This window comes from Rattus norvegicus, chromosome 11, assembly GCF_021556685.1.
Source record: "Rattus norvegicus strain SHRSP/BbbUtx chromosome 11, alternate assembly SHRSP_T2T, whole genome shotgun sequence".
NCBI lineage: Eukaryota > Metazoa > Chordata > Mammalia > Rodentia > Muridae > Rattus > Rattus norvegicus.
Window position 1 is genome coordinate 63,845,289 of NC_141544.1, and position 16,255 is coordinate 63,861,543.

Below are 16,255 nucleotides of genomic sequence, written 5' to 3' on the forward strand. Positions count from 1 at the left end.
TTGCGTGGAGGGGTAATCAGGCAGGGCAGAGTGTAAAATCACTGAAGAGGAGTTCCTTAGCTACCTGGAGCTACACAGCTGGCTTCTTTCCTCAGAACAGATCATGTGTACAACCATAAAGAAACTTGAGAAGCTTTGGGGAAAGGATATGAAAGCATGAACCAATCCGAAGACCAGCAGGTACTTCTTTGGTAAAGGATCAAATGGCAATTGTTTTGTACGTTCTATTCCATGTATATTCTATCATATCCCAATAATAATTTACAAAAACAAGGGCAGGCTACCTGTGTCCCAGGGCCAAAGGTTGCTCCCTATTTGTCAAACCAATGTAACTACATTTGAGCTGTAGATAAAAACCACAAAAGATGTATATACCTATGAAAAAAGCCTCTTATTGATAAATCTAATAAAGACCCAATCTTTTTTTTTATTAACTTGAGTATTTCTTATTTACATTTCCAGTGTTATTCCCTTTCCCGGTTTCCGGGCAAACATCCCCCAATCCCTCCCCCTTCCCTTCTTTATAGGTGTTCCCCTCCCCATCCTCCCCCCATTCCTGCCCTCCCCCCAACAATCTAGTTCACTGGGGGTTCAGTCTTAGCAGGACCCAGGGCTTCCCCTTCCACTGGTGATCTTACTAGAATATTCATTGCTACCTATGAGGTCAGAGTCCAGGGTCAGTCCATGTATAGTCTTTAGGTAGTGGCTTAGTCCCTGGAAGCTCTGGTTGCTTGGCATTGTTGTTCATAAGGGGTCTCGAGCCCCTTCAAGCTCTTCCAGTTCTTTCTCTGATTCCTTCAATGGGGGTCCTATTCTCAGTTCAGTGGTTTGCTGCTAAGACCCAATGTTTTATGATGCCCATGACCTCATACATCTGACCCATCTCTTTATATGAAAGCTTAAGAGATTGCATAACCTAAAATTATTGTTTCTGGCCCAAAATGTTGCTATCCTTATTATATGAAGTTAGATGATGTGTTGAGAACACCCACAATTACAGAGGAAGGGTTCATTATGCATACACCTCTTACTGTCAGATTTCTTTGTGGGTGCCAGAATGTGCATGGATAGAAACTTGTCAACCATGTGCAGAAGTTTTCAATGTGTCCGATGAGCTCCCTTTACCCATTAACCGCTGATACCTTCCCTTGATGGGAGCCATAAAGGCCAGAAGCAAACGCTATGGCCTCCTTTATAACATACCTCCTTAGAGCTTTCCAGAGAGTCTTACCCGAGCCAGGAGGATTCCCTAAGAGATGGACACTTGATCTCTACTGAGACAGGACCTGTTGCTGCATAATCCCAGACTTATTTCCTCACTGCGCTAAAGGAATAAGAACTAGATGTGAGACCGTGGCGCCGAGGTGACAATGACTGGGGTGGGATGTAACAAGTATGAGGGCCATGAGTAGATCATCTTAATTTGTGTCTAAATCTGGGATGTTCTCTCTCAGAAAATGAAATCCAACATTATCTACAGACACTAAAATTCAGGTGAGTCAGCAGGTCAAGAATAAGCTGTACAAGTTTTTTCTTCCCCCAACTGCTGTTTCAAGAACACATAGTAATTACCACAGAATACAAAGTGTATCCTGCTTTTAAAAAATAATATCCTGATGCTTTAGCAGTAGTAATGCTTCTATTTTATTATGAGCTGCCCACGGCACTTCTTAGGTTGTGACTCATTTGAACAGGTTTGTTGGTTGTGATATTTGGTCTTTAATTCACCCAGTTTAAGGAACATTTTATTCTCAAATGATGGAGTGGGGAGGGGAATAAAGAATCAAATATGCTGGAATAGAGTGGGTTAGTACACTATGGAACGGCAGGCAGTTTAATCAAAGACCAGAATAAGGAAAAGATCTTATATCACACCAGAGCTGGTATGTGACTCCTTATATTCAGTATTTGGTTTTTTTATGACTATGATTTTGGGAGCTGTATTATCATGAGTCATCCTTCTGTTTACAAGGCTAACGTTTTGTTCTCTCCTGTCACTGTGAGGAGAGTCTGATGTTCACGTCATTCTAATTTTCTCTCCTGAAGGCGCTAGTTATGTATCGTGAATTGCTCTGGGTTTCAAAACCTTAAAGGACATCTTCAAAGAAAGGTGCAAAGACTTAAATTCCCTTCATCAAGTTTCTAATCGAACACAAGATAGCCTTATATTAAGACCCATTTGAGAGCAGCAGAAGCGTCACGTCTTCACCAAATCAAATAGGATTCTTATTTTAGCACCCACTGCAACTCTTTCCTTGTGGAGAGAAGCAAACCCCTGAACAGCCTGTGCAATAACAGGAACAGAGTACCCATCTCACCCTCCCTCCCTCCCTCCCTCCCTCCCTCCCTCCCATGTGGTTCCAGAGGTTATTGCATGTTAGTTAATGAACAACTAGTCTTTCATGGATCCTATTTTTGGTCCTTTAATTCTTTACCAACCTTGTTACATGGCTAGTATTGCTATCTACAAATTACAGAGCAGAAAAGGAACAGGAAGTCAAAGACCCGTTTTTGTCACACAGGTGGCAGAGCCAAGACTCAATCAAATATAAGGTACTCACACCAGTGATTAGGATCTAGAATTGCTATGAAAACAAAACCTGAGGAATGCCTTTGAAGGCATCTCTAGATTTGGTTAATGGAAGCAGGGAGATCCACCTTAAATGTGAAAGGCACCCTTCCATCATCCATGGTCCTGAGCTGAACAGCAAAGAAGAAATCAAGTCGCCTTCTGACATTCATCTCTCTTTGCTTCCTGACTGCAGAAGAGTTGGGAATCTCGAGTTCCTGCAATCTTGGCTTCCTCCTCATGATGGACTGTGACCTTGCTCTTCCTGTCTTAAGTTACTTTGACAGACAACTTTGTGTCAACAAAGAGAAAAGTAACTACTACAGTCCAATTCAGTCCCAGGGCTCCAGGCTATGAGGATGGTCTTGCCCAGGTCTCAGAATGCACAGCCAATGACTACTTGCCCTCCATCTTGGGTATCTCCAGCAGAATAGGCAGGACCTGATAAGAGATGCAACACATAAGCAACATAGACTCACCATTGTGGATGTGTTTACAAAGTGCCACAGGATATTTGTCCTGAATTCTTTCTGTCTGTGCAGAATGTACAATTCAGTAGACAAGAGTACCACTTCTGGATGTAGGTTATTCTGATGGCTGGTTGGCCTCCAGAATACTTTGGTATGTTGACCTTGATCTAGTCTATCACATACTTTAGAAGTTCCATGTTTATCCTAATGTAACTAGTGGCCACTAAGCACTGAACCTGGATGACCCACTTTTTCAAATTTAGTCCAGTTCAAGCATGGAGAATTTGGAATATTTGTGCAGCGAGCAATTTGCAGTCTAACACCTGGTTCAGTTGATAGATATCCAAACCTGTCTAGACACAGGCTATTAGGGTTTTAATATGTCCCGCCCAAAGTTTATGTGCTGGGAACTTAATCCTCAGATGTATTTGTTAATGATATTTGTAGGTGATTAGGGCTAAATAAAGTCACAAAGGAACGTCTTCTATAATGACATTAATACAATATACTGCCTGATGAACTAATGGAATAGTTCCTTCTTTTTGCCTATTAATACATAAGTTATGTTTAGTGTTTTTCTAATTTTTGTTAGCAATTATCAACTGCACAGGCTAATGGGTTTCCTCATGACATTTTACTCATGCACCTAGCAACACTTTATCATTTCCAGCTCCCTATTGCCATATCCCACCTCCTCACCCCAGTTTATCTTCTTCTGCCTCCAGCCCTTCCTCTTACTTACCCATATTATCTTTCTCATAATCCTTTTCTCTTGGATTGTTACATGCATACATGCATATAAATACAGAAAGGAAGGCCACCTGCTGAGTCTGTTTAGTGTTGCTCATATGCTTATGTGTTTATGGGTAACCCCTCGGGATTGGATAACTGATTCACCCTCCCCCCTCTCTGCAGCCAATAGTTGCTTGTACGTCTTTGTGCAGTGGTAGGTAGGACCTGGTGCATTTTCTCAGGTCTACATTGTCATGTCAGTTGGTAGTGTCATGTTGCTGGTCTTGTTCAGACAGCCATATTGTTGAGATTTCATTCGTTTTATGATAAGATTAAATATTTTGTGTTGGATATTTTCTTTATTCACATTTCAAATGTTATCCTTTTTCCCGGTTTCCCCTCCAGAAACCCCCTATCCTCTCTCCCACCCTCTGCTTAGGCAGTCTTGCTGCAGACATCCTGACCCTCTGGCTCTCACAGTCATTCTGTCCCTTCTTCCACTGTTCCCTGAGCCTTAGGAATGACACTTGTGCTGTAGCTGTATCAACTGGGCTTGAGCTACCCACAGTCAGTTGTTTTCTGCATTTAAATTTTATGAAATTAACTATATCATCCCCCACTTCCTTTTCTTCCCTCCTGTGGTAGTTTGAATGAAGATGACCCCCATAGGCTCCCAGGAAGTGGCATTGTTTGAAAGGATTAGGCCGTGTGGCCTTGTTGGAGTGGGTGTAGCCTATTGGGAGAAAGTGTGTCAGTGGGAGGTAGGCTTTGCAGATGCACAAGCTCAAGCCAGAAGCAATGGCTCTTTCTTCCTGCTGCCTGCTGAACCAGATGTAGAACTCTCAGCTCCTTCCCCAGCACCGTGTCTGCCTGCACAGAGCCTGCTTCTCTCCATGAAGACAATGCACAGTAAGCCAGCCCCAAATAAATGCTTAACTTTATAAGAGTTGTCATGGTAATGTTGTCTCTTCACGGCTATAGAAACCCTAAGACATCCCCAAACCCTCCCATATATTCCTCTTTGCTTTCTCTCAAATTCATGGCCTACTTTATAATTAATCGTTGTAACACACACATATATGTATTAGGTAAATATATATATATATGTATGTATATATATATAAAATATATGTTGCAGTAAAAGTTAAATAGAAACATTTTCTATCAGTTCCCATGAGCTGGATCTGCTCACTCCTACTGCTATTCTGACACAGGTCTGCAAGCCGCCCTCTCCTGGCTGTCTCTCTTTTAGGTACCCTCTCCTCGAGGTCCCCTAGGCAGTAGTTACCAGGCACACACACACACACACACACACACACACACACACACACCTCATTCTGTGGACCCTGCGTGTCACTCCCTCCACATGGGCAACAGAACCAAATCTGCACGCTCCAACTGCCTCTCAGCCATTTCTTTCACACACTGTCCTCTTTAGCCCGATAGAATAAAGCCCCAGAGACTTGGAATTTAGCAATTAGGTTTACATGATAAATTCTCTATCCACACAATAAATTCACTGCCAATTGATAAAGATATAAACTGCCCACCTAGACAAGATAAAATCGATCTAGTTCACCTAAATCTGAACCATCTTCCTCCATAGACTCCATCTTGATCTCTCCCTTTTCCTCCTCCTCCTCCCTCCTTCCTAAATGTTATCTCTGCCTACCTTTCCTTCTCATCTAATGATAGGCTTGGCCTTACCCTGGCCTGCCTTGCTACATGATGACATCATACTACACATCTATGTAACACATCTATGTAATATATGTATATATAACAAATATATGCATAACATATGAATACAATTTTTAAAAAGGAAAGCATGGAATAGACTGAAAGTACAAATATACATATACATATATATATATATATATATGTATATATATTTCTGGCAAAAGCTAGGAATTATTGTAAAAATTTATCCTTGTAGGCTTTCCAGTGCCCAGTCCAACTTGGGATCCTTCTCATGGCGAGCAAGGCAGGGGAGACCAAAGCCTGACATTATGCATGCTATGATGTGTTTACAGACAGGAAGAAGTATGGCTGTCCTCTGATAGACCCTATCGGCAGCTGTCTGAGACAGATGAAGATACATACACCCAACCATTGGACTGAATTCGGGAACCCCTATAGAGGAATTGTGAGAAGGACTGAAGGAGCTCAAGGAGAGGACAACCCCATAGGAAGACCAGCAGTCTCAACTAAGACCCCAGAGATCCTTGTGGAGATCCCAGAAACTGAACCACCAACCCCACCCTGCCCCCCACTCCCACCTGCACATATATAGCAGAGGACGGCCTGGTCTGGCCTCAGTGGGAGGAAATGCACCTAATCCTAATCTTGAGATTTGAGGCCCCAGGGAAGGGGCACACCTGGTGGGGGGGACCCACTCAGAGGCAAGAAGGGAGGGGGACTGGGGTGAGGAACTGGGTGAGGTGACCAGGAAGGGGGGGCAATGACTGAAATGTAAATAAATAAAATAGTTCATTAAAAATTCATCCTTTTAGATATTGCTTCCTGCATTGCCTTCTTATGAAATAAAAAGGAAAAAATAAAAAAATCATAAACTATTTTAAGTATAAGGAAACACACACAATCCTTTAAATCTTTTAATTTTTTTTTTATTTTTAATTTAAGGAATAGCAAAGCAGCCATCGCAACGGCATAAAAGCTTAAAGGCCAAACATAATGAGAAGTAGAAAAACAAAACTGACATGATTCAGGGGAAGGTAGGAAAGCTAGAAGCTTCTCGGAGCCACCCAACAGGAAGTAGAAGAAGCTACTGCTCACTCTCCTGGTTGCCCCACCCCCACCCCGGGGCCACACCACAAAACTCTGGATCGAAGAAGCCTTCAGTGCATTTATGTGAGGATACTGAAGGAGTCGGGCTTGGGTGGGCAAACGAGAAATATTTTCATCCAAGACCGCACACAGGAGAGGATGATTAAACAAAGTCCCCACCAAACATTCCTGACGGAAGACGGTCCTATTTGCTCTCTAGCAGGTCCCTAGCTACGGTTAATCTAGTCTAATAAAACAGATATCACCTATGAATGCATATGCCAACGTCCTAGATAAAAATGTTATACGACTACTTCAGAAGTCTAATAAAGATCTATGAAAGCGAGTGTGTTTCATATCAGGAATAAAGAAAAATCCAATATAGAGACACTTATTAAAGTGGAAAAATCATTCGATTATATCAAGAGATGCAGAAAGAACACCCGATAAAATTCCGCCATGTTCCTGATAGAAATCTCTTAGAATATAAGAATTGAAAAGCATTTCCACGATGTGTTTTTTTAAGAGTAATTATTATAAGTATAGTAAATGTAATTTTAAATGCTGGGATTCACAGTCTCTTACAGTTGACATAAAAAACGAAGGCTCTCTGTATCTTAGATGATCATTCATCCCGTCTCTTCAACTGAAAACCCTTGAACGCTGAGATGAGCTCATACTGGTATTATACCACCACATTTATTACCATTTCTAGGGTATTTTATACACCGTATCCTCATGCCTCGTAATCTTTTAGTGGAAGTAACGCCTAAATTATTCCATAGACCAACTGACTGAAATTCATCAGTAAAAACAGTTATTTCCATTTGAGTTCACGAATGAGAAACAGCCACAATTCCTGTTCCAAATAAAATGGCTCCTCCCATGATTCCAATGGTCATGCAACACACATGAATGTCCTTCATTCCGCCTTTCGTTTAAAATGGAAATGAAGGAATAAGAAATAAATGGAAGTGGGGAGAGGGAGAGAGAGAAGAAGGGAGGGATGGAAGGAAGGAGGGGAAATGCTCATCTTCCTTTCCTCAGAAGTTTCCTCTTACCATTTTGTACATGCACAAAGATGTTCCTCTCAATCTGATCTAAGAACAGACTGGTCCAGATGTGCTGGTCAGGTCCTCTGGGTAAAGTTTGCCCTGACATCTCTCAGTACCTTGTTAGGGTTTTCCTCAGTCTTGTCTGTGTGTCCTTGGGAACCACTTTATCTGGCTTCACACATCCAGAGTTGGAGAGCTCACTGGACCCTTTAATGACAAACATGCCTTGCTCAGTTTCTAGGGACCTGCGGTTTGCACAGGAGCCATTTTTAGTCATCCCCACCTCACTAAAAGGAGCTTCTCATTATTTTTGCTCTCTATCAGAATCCCTGCTCCGTTCCTCTTGTATTTCATTTCGTCTAGCCTTAAACAGCATTAATTCTCCCCAAGGACACTCAGTATCACTCGGGCAAATTTACTTGAGAATATGAGTCATTTGAAGGGGGCATTCAAAGCAAAGGAGGAAACCTTCACAAGATTCCCTGTTTTGAGAATCTAAATGAGAGGTCACTTGTAAAAAAAAAATCTGCCACCGGCTGCGGTGGTGACATGCACCGTTAGTCCCAGCACTTGGGAGGCAGGCAGATCTCTGAGTTCAAAGCAGCCTGGTCTACAGAGAACCGTCAGGGCTACACAGAGAAACTCTGTCTCAACAAAAACAAACAAACAAACAAAACCTTCTTCTTCTTCCTCTTCCTCTTCCTCTTCCTCTTCCTCTTCCTCTTATGTGTGCTTATGTGCTTATGTGCTTATGTGTGTGCATACGTGTGTGTCTGCATGCACACACTGTGGAAATCAAGGGACAATGTTGGGGGAATTAGAATGTTCCTGGTTGTTTTGAACAGAGAGAGTCTCCAGTCTTTCTTTTGCTGTATTATGTACTCCTGACTTACAAGCTTCTGAGCAATTGTCCGGTCCCCACCTCCCGTCTCACAGTAGGAGTGCTGTGATTACAGGTTTCTATCATAGTATTCTACCTTTGACATAGGACCTGGAAATCAAACTTGGAGGACTGAACTCAAGTCATCATTGCATGGTTAGCATTTTTTCCCAGCACGGGCATCTTCCCACCCTTCTGGGGTACATGTTGTTGCAGTGTGGTGGTCCAAACCTGACAAAAACGCCCTTCTTGAAAAGGGTGAGTGGTCCCTTTTCACATTCACAAGTTCCTGGTTTCTGAAACTTGTTCCTTCTCTCTTTCTTTCCTCCTTTTGTTCTTTTTTCCCTCTCCTTCTTCACTCCCTTTCTTTTTTCACATCTTTCTCTGCCAGTACCTGCCTTTAGGAAACTTTAGGATTCAATTACTGTAAAACAGCAATACCCAGTTCTTTACTAGTATAGTATATATTCTAGCATAATGACTCCTGATGAACAGTCAAAAATATCAAAGGGAGAAAAACTGAACCATGGATTATGTGGGGGACGGGGGATATGAACTATTTTGGGGTTTTAGTATATTTTCCCCAGCAAAAATAGCAACAAAATTATATTTAATTGAAAAAACTGATTAATCACTTAGATTCCAGAACAGAAAAAAAGCTAGATATGGGGGATTTTTGGGATGAAGTCAAGAATCTTAAAATACACATGACAACCACATGGGATTTGGATAATTTAGAAATACTTAAATTTAGATAAAAGTTCTCTGTCATCTTTCTGTCTTTAAAGACCATCACTGAATAAGGTTTTGTTTATTATAGTATAAGCTAAGTGTCCTGGTTGGTTGTATGTGGTTTTTTTTTTTTTTTTTTTTTTTTTTTGTCTTTTTTGTTTTTTGTTTTTTTTCTTTTGTTGTTGTTGTTGTTGTTGTTTGCTGTGTTTTTAGTTATTACTCTATTTTTTGTCAACTTGACACTATTAGGGCCATGGGAAGAGAGGTCCTCAATTGAGGAAATGCCTCCTTCAGATTGGCCTACATGCAAGTCAATGGGGGCATTTTCTTGATTAAGGATTGATGTGGAAGGGAGGAGCCCAGGGTAAGTGGTACCTCCCCTAGGCAGGTGGTCCTGGGTTGCATAAAACCTCAAGATGATTGAGCCATGGAAGATAAGCCAACAAGTAGCTTTCCTCCGTGGCTTCTGATTCACAGTTCTGTCTTCAGGGCCCTGCTTGAGTTCCAGCCCCAACTTCCTTCAGTGGTGGAATGTAATTGTTAAGATGGGATATACCCTTTTCTCTACAAGTTACTTCCGATCACTATTTTATCACAGCAATGGAAAAGCAAGGTAGGACTGTGGTGGCTACTCCTGGTTGTCACCTTGACTATATCTGGAGTGAACTACAATCCAGAATTGGAGGGCTCACCTGGGGTTCAGATCTTGGAAGACACAAGTTTTTGACCTGGATCTTGGCATGGAGATCTTGAGGCATAGTAGCTATGAAACACTTAGGCCCAGGCCTGGTAGTACATGTCTTTAGTCCCAGGAGAGTAAGGCAAGGATCTCTGAATTCAAGGTCAGCTGGGACAAAGCAAGTCCCAGATCCAGGTATGCTAGTACACCTTTAACCTGAGCACACTTGCTGGAGACCCACATAAAGACATTGGAAGAAGGAAGATTTGCTCTTCTTCGTCTGCTTGCATTTACTTGCTAGCATATCTGTTGGAACCTACTTCCACAGAAGACCAGCTGAAACAACTAACCTTGTGGGACTGAGCAAGTACTAGATCTTGGACTTCCCATTCATAGGTGACCATTGTTGAGTTACAGACTGATTGACTACAGACTGTAAGTCAGCACAACAAATTCCCTCAATACAGAGAGATATTCCATAAGTTCTGTGACTCGAGAACCCTGACTAAGACAAGGACAATGGGTGTAATTTCTAGTGATTCTAGGCTTCCAAATATTCTTCATCAGTTGTTTGCCTGGGTTTTCAAGGGTATACATTTTTCCAGGAATTGTTTGACATTATAAAATGTATATATAAGTCAGGCATGGTAGTACACACCTTTAATCCCAGCACTTAGGAAGCAGGGGCAGACAGATCTCTGTGAGTTCAAGGTCAGCCTTGACTATGAAGTGATTCATAGCCAGAGTTCTGGTCCACAGAAAAATTCTGTCTCAAAACAAGCAAACAAACAAAAACGAAACAAAAACAAACAGAAAGGTATACGTAGATAATTTTAGTGAGTAAAATTTGACAATTATTTCAAGTTTTCAGTTGTTTTCCTTTTATTTAAGACAGGTTCTCATACAATGTATCCTGATTACAGTTTCCAACTTTCTATTCCTCCCAGTTCCTCCCCACCTCCCCACCCCTCTGGACCCACTCCCTTTCCATCTCTCATTAGACAAGAACAGGTTTCTAGAAGATCAAAATCAAGCATGACAAAATAAAATATGATAGATGAAACAAAAACTAGCAAATCAAAGTTGGACATGGCAACCCAACAGGAGGAAAAGAGTCCCAAGAGTAGGCACAAGAGTCAGAGGCCCAGGAGTCCCATAAAAACACTAAATAGCTGTACTGTACATGCAGAAGACCTGGTGCAGATCCATGTGCTTCCTGTGCTTCCTGCTTCAGTCTCCGTTAGTGCATTTGAAACCTGCTTAATTCATGGAGAGGACCTTGTTCTGCTGGTTTTCTTTATCCTCTCTGGTTTCTACAAGATCTGAGGGATTCTCTGAGCTCTGAAGGGAGGGATTGATGGAGACCTCCCATTCAGATTCTGTCTGTCTGTCTGTCTGTCTGTCTATCTATCTATCTATGTATCATCTATCTATCATCTATCTATCTATCATCTATCATCTATCTATCTATCATCTATCTATCATCTATCATCTATCTATCATCTATCATCTATCTATCATCTATCATCTATCTATCATCTATCATCTATCATCTATCATCTATCATCTATCTATCTATCATCTATCTATCATCTATCATCTATCTATCATCTATCATCTATCTATCATCTATCATCTATCTATCATCTATCATCTATCTATCTATCATCTATCATCTATCTATCTATCATCTATCATCTATCTATCTATCTATCTATCTATCTATCTCTATCTTTCTCTCTATTTTATCTCTGCAAAGTCTATCTTACTGTTTTTTCAAAGAACCAATTCTTTGTTTCTTTGATTCTTTATATTGTTCTCTTTGTTTACATTTTATTGATTTCAGGCCATAGTTTGATTATTTCTTGCCATCTACTCCTCTTAGGTGTGCTTCTTTCTTTTTGTTTAAGAGTGTTTAGATGTGCTATTAAGTTGCTAATATAACATCTTTCCAATTTCTTAATGTAGGCACTTAGTGCTGTGAACGTTCCTCTAAGTAACTAATTCATTGTGCCCCATAAGTCTGAGCTTGCTATGAATTCACTTTCATCGAATTCTAGGAAATCTTTAATTTCTTTGTTGTCTCTGTCTTGACCTACTTTTCATTCCATAGAGAGTCGTTCCCAGTTTTATAAGTTCGCAACCCTTCTGCAACCAGTTTCTGGTTTTGTTCATATTTAGATTTAATCAACAGTGGTCTGATAGGATGCAGGGAGTTATTTCAATTTTCTTGTATCTGTTGAGACTTTGTCTCTGAGTATGTGGTCAATTGGGAGAAAGTTCCACGAGGTACAGAGAAGACGGTATACTCTTGTATGTTTTGAGGAAATGTTCTGTAAATATCTGTTGGGTCCATTTGGTTTATAATGTCTGTTAGCTCTAGTATTTCTCTGTGTAGTTTTTGTCTAGACAACCTGTCCATAAGACAGTAAGAGTGGAGTACTGAAGCATTCCACTATCATTTTGTGAGGCACAATCTGTGATCTAAGGGGTAGTAATATTTCTTGCACAAACTTGGGTACCCTAGATGGGGCATCGGTGTTAAGAATTGAAATGTCATCTTCATGTTAGATTGCAGCTGTTTTGTTTCTGCTGCTGTTGTTGTTGTTTGTGGTAGTAGTGGTAGTGGGGTTTGTGACTCTGTGTGTGTGTGTGTGTGTGTGTGTGTGTGTGTGTGTGTGTGTGTGTGTGTGTGTGTGTGTTTCCCTTCTTTTGGTTTGGCTGGTGTGAGATTTTGTATTTCCTTTGTTTTTATGGGTATAGTTAACCTCCTTAGGCTGGAGTTTTCCTTCTATCACCTTCTATAGGGCTGGACTTGTAGATTGTCTCAGTCAGGGTTTCTATTCCTGCACAAAACATCAAGACCAGTTGGGGAGGAAAAGGTTTATTCAGCTTACACTTCCACATTGCTCTTCATCACCAAAGGAAGCCAGGGCAGGAACTCACACATGACAGAAACTTGGAGTCAGGAACTGATGCAGAGGCCATGGAGGGTACTGCTTACTGGCTTGCTTCTCCTGATTTGCTCAGCTTGCTCTCTTATAGAACCCTGGACATTTAGCCCAGGGATGACAGCCCCCCCCCACTAGGCCCTCCTACCCTTGAACACTAATTGAGAAAATGCCTTACAGTTGGTTCTCACAGAGACATTTCCTCAAGGGAGACTCCTTTCTCTGTGATAATTCCAGCTTATGTCAAGTTGATACACAAAACCAGCCAGTACATAGATAAATATTGTTTAAATATGACTTTATCATGGAATATCTTATTTTCTCAATCTATGATGATTTAAACTTTTTCTAGGTATAGTAATCTGGACTGGCATCTGTGATCTCTTAGAGTCTATATGACTTCTTTTCAGGCCCTTTTGGCCTTAATCTCCACTGGGAAGTTGGTTGTACTTTAATAAATAGGTCTGCCTTTATATGTTAGTCGGCTTTTTCCCTTACAACTTTTAATATTGTTTCTTTGTTCTATATGTTTAATGTTTTGATTATTAATGGCAAGGAAACTTTCTTTTCTGTTCCAATCCATTTGGTGTTCTGTATCCATATTGCCCCTTTATAGGTGTCTCCTTCTTTAGGTTAGGAAAATTCTCTTTTATGATTTTGTTGAAAATATTTCCTGGGTCTTTGAGCTCAGCTTTTTCTCCTTCCTCTATTTCTATTATTCTTAGGTTTGATCTTTTCATAGTATCCTGGATTTCCAGAATATTTTGTCAAGAGTTTTTTATTTTTAGTAATTTCTTTGACCGATGTACTCATTTTTTTCTATTATATCTTCAATGCCTGAGATTTTCTCTTCCTTTTCTATTCTGTTGCTGAAGCATTCCTCTGTAGTTCCTGTGAAAACTCCTAAGTTTTTAATTTCCAGAATTTCCTCTGTTTGTGTTTTCTCTGTTGATTCTCTTTCCATGTTCAGATCTTGAACACTTCTATTCATTTCCTTCCACTGTTTTTATTTTCTTGGGTTTCTTTAAGAGGGTTATTCATTTCTTCCAGCCTTTTGTGTTTTCCTGGCTTCCTTTAAGGGATTTATTCATTTCCTCACATTGATTTTGTTTCTCTGGATTTCTTGAAGGGATTTGTTTGTTTCCTGTTCGAGGACCTCCATCATCTTCATACAGTTGGTTTTAAGGTCTTTTGCTTCAGCTGTGCTCAAGTGGAGACATAGCATTCTCTTGTGATTATCATGTTATTGTAGGGAAGAGCTGTGGCCTCTAGCGGTCTCAGTTTCTAATAATTATAGGTCTAGGTGCTGATTTCTGGATTTGTCTTTGTTGGTGGTTGTTTTGTTCCTTGGATTTGGTTCCTTTCCTGGATTTTTGGAGAGGGTTCCTGGCCTGTTTAGCTGATACTCTCACAGGGAATGCCTGCTGGTGTTGGAGGCAAGGGTCCTAGGATGAGTTGGTGGAAGCAAGGTTGGAGGAGAAGGTCTTTGTTATCCCCCTTGGGACTGGGGTCACAGAGAAAAAGGAGACCACAGCAGATTTGCTGTGTAGAGCTGGGAATGAAGCTGGCGGTATTGACTCCCAGGTGCAGTAGAAGAGGCGTGGTCCTGCCTTCAGCCTACTTGTTGCCTTGAAAGGAGGGGAACTTGGGATAGCAGGGGAATGACTGCTGGGATTGGGGTCTGGGAAGACTGAGGAGATTAGAAGGGGGAAGAGACTGGAGGATTGGAACTGGGGAAACAGAGAAAAGAGAAGGTCTGTAGGCAGCCTACCTGATTTCTGGTAGATGCAGCCTGTGGCTTAGAAGGGAGTGCCTGCCTGAGGAAAAGCAATAAATGGGGGCAGGGAGGTTAGCCCCCAGTGAACGTGATTGTTGGGGGGAGGGTGGTAATGGGAGGAGGATGGGGAGGGGAAGCCCATATAGAAGGGGAGGGGGAGGGGCTAGGGGGATGTTTGCCTGGAAACCGGGAAGGGGAATAACAATCGAAATGTAAATAAGAAATACCCAAGTTAATAAAGATAAAAAGAAAGAAAGAAAGAAAGAAAGAAAGAAAGAAAGAAAGAAAGAAAGAAAGAAAGGAAGGAAGGAAGGAAGGGAAGAAAGAAAGAAAGAAAGAAAGAAAGAAAGAAAGAAAGAAAGAAAGAAAGAAAGAAAGAAAGGGAAAAATCTATGGATCTATGGGATCCACAAGAAATGAAAGGTGGTGGGCAGGGGGTGGGGGCGGCCATGAGCTTCTGCTGCAGAACTGGGATGAGACTGGAGGATTGGATCTGGGGGAAACGAAAGAACGATTGACATTATTTTTTGGAAGTTTAATATTATGAACCTAACTATAAAATAATATTTTGATTTATCCCTAACCCAGAAGCTATCTCCAATTGATAATCACCCGCAAAAGAAAAAAAAACTGTTTTTGTTTTTGTTTTTTTCCAACAGAACCACCCTTAAGGACAGACCACACCCCCGCAGCAGTACATGGCTAACATGAAACAAACTCAATGGTAATTTTGGAGATTCCTACTCTCATTATGCTTTGCCTGGGCATATTCTTCTTCCTTCCCCTTCCCTCCCCTCCCCTCCCCTCCCCTTCCCTACCCTCCCCTCCCCTCCCCACCTCTCCCCTCCCCTTCCCTCCCCTCCCCTCCCCACCTCTCCCCTCCCCTCCCCTCCCCTCCCATCCCCTTCCCTTCCCTTCCCTTCTCTCCTTCTTATTTTCTTTTCTTCTTACTTTCTTTTCTACAGGTCTTTTGCATACATATTACAGTTCCCTGTGGTGTGTTTTTCTGGGATTTATGTGTATGCAAATGTGTATCTCTGTGTCTATATGTGTTTCTTGTGCCTTTTCTTTAGCTTCTTTGTTTGTTTGTTTGTTTGTTTGTTTGTTTTGTGCTATTCTGGTTTGTTTTTATCTTATTGTTTAGATGCCCATTTGTATTCTAATGAGAGAGAGAAAATATAATAAATTATTTCTCTGCTGGGGAAATGAGTTAATACAAGCCAGATATATATATCTACAGGTTTTTCGGCAAGCCACCCTCGGACTGGTTCTCATGTCCTGGGAAACAAGGCCAGGGAAGTCACCTTGGGAGGGAAATAGAGGGGAGAGGAAAGAGAAAGAATGAAAGCCAGCACAGAGAAAGTTGAGGAGTCCAGCTTCTCACCTAGAAAGTTCAGGGCAGAGGGCAGGCTGTGCCCTGTAACAGGTAGGAACTAAGGGATGCTGGGAGAACCTGAAACCAGGTTCAAAGAGGTTTGATATATAAAATATACACCTTAGTTATTTGACCCATGGTCTGATGCCCAACAGTATAGGTTTGAGTATGTGGGAAATCAGGGAGGACCTGAGAGGAGTTGAAGGAGGAAAAATTATATCAATCATAATATGTTATATGAAAAATAT

The 16,255-nt window shown here is 41.3% G+C and overlaps 1 long non-coding RNA gene across 2 annotated transcripts in view; it reads right to left on the minus strand.

The window, feature by feature from the left end:
• Positions 1-2,402: 2,402 nt before the first annotated feature.
• Positions 2,403-16,255, minus strand: part of LOC148002588 (uncharacterized) — a 65,541-nt gene continuing 51,688 nt past the window's right edge. Inside the window, exon 3 of one of the 2 annotated variants that reach the window (XR_015633062.1) lies at positions 2,403-3,010. This is a non-coding gene — a long non-coding RNA (uncharacterized LOC148002588). Of the gene's footprint in view, positions 3,011-12,774; positions 15,126-16,255 lie in introns of those variants that run through there. The other variant, XR_015633061.1, reaches the window with a different exon arrangement.